Source organism: Camelus dromedarius, chromosome 30 (genome assembly GCF_036321535.1).
Source record: "Camelus dromedarius isolate mCamDro1 chromosome 30, mCamDro1.pat, whole genome shotgun sequence".
NCBI classification, from domain to species: Eukaryota; Metazoa; Chordata; class Mammalia; order Artiodactyla; family Camelidae; genus Camelus; species Camelus dromedarius.
Genome location: NC_087465.1, coordinates 23,936,758 through 23,942,474, shown reverse-complemented (window position 1 = coordinate 23,942,474; position 5,717 = coordinate 23,936,758).

Below are 5,717 nucleotides of genomic sequence, written 5' to 3'. Positions count from 1 at the left end.
TCTCCCACTGCATCTGGTCCTCTGTTGAACCCCTGTATTGGATTTTTCAGTTCTGTTTTCTTTTCTTCAGTTCTGTGATACCGGTTTTAAACTTTTCTCTCTTTGTTGAAATACTCACTTTTTATGCATTGTTCTGATGTTTGTAGTCATCTTTATGGCTATTATTTTGAACTCTTTGCCAGTTAATTAAATTATTTATCTCTACTTACCCGCTTCTGGATTTTTATCTTGTTCTTTGGTTTGGAACATATTCCTCTGTTTCTTCATCTTCCTTACTCTGTGTCGGTTTCTGTGTATTAGGTAATGTAGCCACCTCTCCCCGTCTTGATGGAGGGGTCTCATGTATGAAGTAGACCTTTTCGTTCTGCCAGGCCCTGACTCTTAGTTGTCTGTCAAACCTTTGTTATCATCCAAGCCACCCAGTTTGTTCTTAGTGGTGCCCAGTAGTTGAGAGTGTGCCAACTTCTGTAAGTATTCCAAAGGAGAAGATCTCAGTCAGCACTAGATACAGGCTGATTAGAAGCAGGACCCTCAGGCAGCAGCTTTTAAAGTATTCAAATAGGTCTCTTGCATGGTGGGCTGGGAGTTTCTGTCTCTTCTGCACTGAGCCCTGGGTTTCTGTCTGTTTCTTCTGCACTGAGCCCTGGGGGATAGCCAGTTAACTGCTTCTTTTTTGCTATAAACCTCTGTGACCTGTGAATACAAACTCCTTCTAGTGAGATATTGATGATTTGGGTTTGGCTACAGGGAGAATGCAGATACAGTGTCTGCTAGCTTCCCTGATCCCTGGGGAGGATACAGTGTCCACCTGGATATGGGCTAAATTAGAAGCCTGACCCTAAGGCTGCAGCTTCTAAGATGTGCATTGCACTTCTTTCATGGGAAGACTGAGAGAAGAGCGTTTCTGTGTGATGCCTCTACACTGATCCCCAGGGGAGAGCTGGTTAAGAACCATTTCTTCGTTTGCGACAGTCCCGTTGAACCTGTGAACACAAGCCCAGCTGACTACCAGAGCCAGGCTGTCAAGGAGTGTGTCCTCTAGGGCACCAGACACGTGCACCAGAGTTTTGGGGGGAGCCACCAGTGACCCGCAGCTGGGCAGAGGGGGAATGCAAACGGAATACCTGCTGGTCTCCCTAGCGGACAGTAGTCCGTCCACAGATGAGTGCTACATTAGGAGTCCGACCCTTGGGCTGCAGCTTTTAAGATACACAAACAAGCCTCTCTGAGAGGAAGACTGGGAGATAGGCGCTTTGCCTGCTGCCTTTGTGCTGCGCCCTGACGGGGTGGCCACAGCAAGCACAAGGCAGTTAAGAACGGTTTCCTGTTTGCTCTAGTCCTGTGGGTCTGCGGGCCCTCGTCCTGTTTGGCTTTCAGAGATGGGTGTTTTGGGGGCCTGTGCCTCAGGTGGAAATCATACGTTAGGGTGTTTGATTTTGGGTCCAAACCCTTTACATCTCAGAGAAGAGTTGGGAGTTCCTTTTTGATTGTCACAGTGCCAGAGGTAGGATTTCCGGCAAGAGGGTTTCTCAGCCTACCACTTTTGATTTTTTTTTTTCCTAGTTCACTGGATATGTAGGAATAACAGCTAATTTCTGGATTTCTTTCGTAGGGAATTGTTCTATGTGTAGCTGTAGATTCAGTGTGTCTACTGAAGGAGGTAAATTCAGAAGCCTTCTGTGTGGCCACCTTGGAGCAGAACTTTTCATATATCTTGAAACTCAAATTAGATGTGTATATACTTAATTATTGGTATGTCTTCTGGGTTTCCTGAAGTTTTTCTTATCAAACCTTTCTCTGTCTCTAGTAGGACTTTGTCTTGAAGTCTTTCCGTTCAATGTTTGTATGCTACATCTTTTTACTTATAGTCTTATCAGTATCTATATTTTCATGAGTCTCTTATAAATACTATGCTGCTGAAGTTTGTTTTTCTCCTAGTACGATGATACTGGTGTTTAAATTGGTGGTGCTTAATCCACTTATGTAATTATTTACATGGTGGGGTTAAGTCTGCCATTTTGCGTTTTTCTCCCTGGCACATGTTTTTTTTTCCCCCTTTCTTTTCTGCCTTTGTTAATCAAATATTTGGGGGGAGGGAGTGGCCAAGATGGTAGAGCAGGATGACCTGATGACATCTCCCACGGGCACACCAAAATTACATCTATTTCCAGAGCAACTGTTGATGAGAATGTCTTAAGACCAGCAGAAGAGAACTTGCACAACTAAAAATATAAAGAAGGAACCACCATGGAACAGGTAGGAGGGCCAGAGATGTGGTGCAGTCAAGACATCCCTTCACGTCCCCAGTTGTAGGTGACCCACAAACAGGATAATCACTATTGCAGAGGTTTTTCTTGAGGAGTGAGGAGTCCAAGCCCCACAGTGGGCTCCCCAGCCCAGGGGGCCCTACTCTGGGAGGATGAGCCCCCAAAACATCTGACTTTGGAGGCTAGTGGGGCTTGCGTATGGGAGAGCCAGAGGATGTAGGAAAACAGAGACTCGGCTCTTACAGGGTACATGTCACACACTGAGAACCAGCACAGAGGCAGTGATTTGAAAGCCCAGGACAGACTCACTTGCTGATTTTGTTGAGACTCCATGAGAAGTAGCAGGGAACAGGGACTTCCCTTGAAGACCTCGATGCTGGCAGCAGCCATCTGGGGGACACTGGTGCTGCCAAAGGCCATTCTGGAGTCTTCTCTCTAGCTTATTAGCACTGGGGACCTCCTCATTCCTGAGCCAGTTGGTGCCAGTGTCAGGATTCCCCAGGACAAGCAACCAGCTGTGTGGGGACACAGCCCTGCCCACCGGTGGGGTGACACCAGCCCTGGGACTCTCTCAGGCTTGGCAGCCAATCAAACAAGGGTCCAGCCCCACCTACCTGCATGCATACACTAGTTGGCCCTGCCACAACAAAAGGGCCCACGCAGCCCCCGTGGGTGGCACCCCCGGAGGATACAGCTCTGGTGACCAGCGGGGAGTGTGCTGCCGGGCCCCATGCCTAGGGCCACTTCTCCAAGATCTGGAAATGTAACCAACCCAATACACAGAAACAAAAACAGAATTAGACAGAAAGTGGTGACAGACCAGTATGTTCCAAATGAAGGGATAAGATAAAACTCTGGAAGAAAAACTAACAAAGTGGAGATAAGCATTATCTACCTGATAACGAGTTCAGGGCAGTCACCATAAAGATGCTCAGTGAACTCAGGAGAAGAATGGGTGAACACTGGGCGAAGTTTAATGATTAGAAAAAGGGGAACCAAACAACTGAAGAATACAATAACTGAAATAAAAAATACACTATAAGGAATCAACAGAACAGATGACATAGAGGAATGGATCAGGAGTAGTGGGAATCATACAAGCTAAGGAGAAAGAAGAAAAAATTTTAAAAACTGAGGTCAGTTTAGGAGACCTCTGGGACAACATGGAGTGTACTAACATTCACATTACAGGGATCCCACAAGAACAGTAAGAGAAAGGGGTAGAGAACTTATCTGAGGACACAATCACTGAAAACCTCCCTAACCTGAGAAAGGAAACATATCCTGGTCCAGGAAGCACAGAGAGTCCCCAAAAAGATCAAGCCAAAGCAACACCAAAGACAAAATTAAAATGTCAAAAATATAGGAATATTACTCAGCCTTAAAAAAGAATGAAATCTTGCCTTTTGTAACAACATGGATAGACCTAGAGGGTATTTTACTGTGTGAAGTAAGTCAGAGAGACAAATACTATGATTTGACTTATATGTAAGACTTAAAAAAATACGAACAAACATAATAAAATACAGATTCCTAGCTACAGGAAACAGGTCATTCCCACAGTGTGTGGGTGGAGGACGAGTGAAATAAATGAGGAAGGTTAAGTGGTACAAACTTCCAGTTACAAAATAAGCTGAGTCAAGGGGATGGAATGGACGTATGGGGAATATAACCAGTAATACTGTAGCATCTGTGTATGGTGACAGATAGTAACTAGACTTACTGTGCTTATCATTTTGTAATACACAGAAATACCCAACCACTGTGTTGCGCACCTAGAAAAAAAAACATTTTGGTATTCCACTTTATTGCCTCTATTGACTTTATAGCTACGCTTCAGAAATTCTTTTAGTTGTGAGGATATACATTTACTGCAGTCTACTTTAAATAACATTCCACTTCCCATGTAATGTATACATCTTATAAGTGTGTACTTCCACTCAGCCCACTGTCTGTAGTTACCATACATTTTACTTCTGTCTGCCTGAAACCTTAGTTTCAATTTCTGCTTTTAAATTTTTCTGGTTAAACAATTTTCTTTCCAACAGTCAACTAGGGGAAAAAAAGATCAGTTGGATTTTAAGTAATTTAAGGAATTAGAAAATAATTTTAAAATTGCCCTTCTTTCCTTCATCAGATACATGTTTCACTAGGTATCAAGTACCTACAATGTGAAGAACTTTAACATTTCTTACAGTGCGTATCTCCTGGGGTCAAATTTCCTCAGCTTTCATTATAGGATGTTTTCACTGGATATAGAATTTTAGCTTGACAGGTTTGTTTTTTTTTTATTTCGCACTTTAAAGACATCATTCCACTGTCTTCATTACATTTGTTTCTAAGTTTTTCATTCTTATCATTATTCACTGTGTCTGTCAAACTGACTGCTTTTTAACATTTCTCACCTTTTTTTCAGCAATTGGATTATGATATGCCTACGTGTGGTTTCCTTTGTATTTATGCTGTTTGCAGTTTGAGTTTCTTGGATCTGTGGGTTGCTTTTTATTTTTTAAATCCAACTTGTAAATTTTTCAACTTTTATTTCTCCACGTTTATCTTCTCCAGTTTCTCTTCAGGGTGCCGGCTGTACCTGTTAGCCCTTTTGTTATTTACCCTATGTCCGTCTTTTAAATTCTTTTGCCTGTGCTTTAGTTTGAATAGTTCCAGTAAACCTGTCCTCTACTTCACTGCGGTTTCTCCTGCAGGGTCTTGTACATTCTTATGCCCATCTGGTGAGTTTTTCATTTCAGAATGTATTTTTTTTTATTTTTCTTCTGAGAGCCATCACCTATTCACTCATTGTAAGTCTTTTCCTTTCATATTTTGAACATATTTATAGAGTAACTTTTAAAGGGCCCTCCTATTTGTAATGTGTCAACTGTATCTTTTTTGAAAACTTTTCTCTCCTAGGTCACATTTTCTTGTCTTCACACTTAGTGATTTTTTTATTGCACGTGGCATATCGTGGCTGCTGTGATGTTGCTGAGTCTGGATTTTGTTGTCTTCCTTAAGTGCAAAGTTCTGAGGTGGCAGGCAGTTAAGTTACCAGCAAATCAGCAGGACCCTGTTAAGGGCTGGTTTTATGGTAATGTGCATTTATAGTAACTGTACTCCCAAGGCTTGGCCTATTTCAGGTCTCAGTTGAATGCCTGGCTTTTTTTTTACTTTAAAAAAAAAAAGTGAAGTTGAACAAAGTTCACATATTCAGACTGCCTAAAACACAGAGCTGTGATTAAGTCTTGTTTGTATTACTTCCAAAAACCCCCAAGATTCTGGTTTTTCATCATTTTCAAGAGCTAGACTTTTGAGGGATGAAGAAGACCACGTCATGGTATGACTAGTCAAAATATTTAGTGCTTTCCTCCCTCCCCAAATACGTAGTTGATACTGATGAATAATGAGGGATTTGGAATTATGGGACATAAGCTGATGAACTTAAGAGTACAAGAG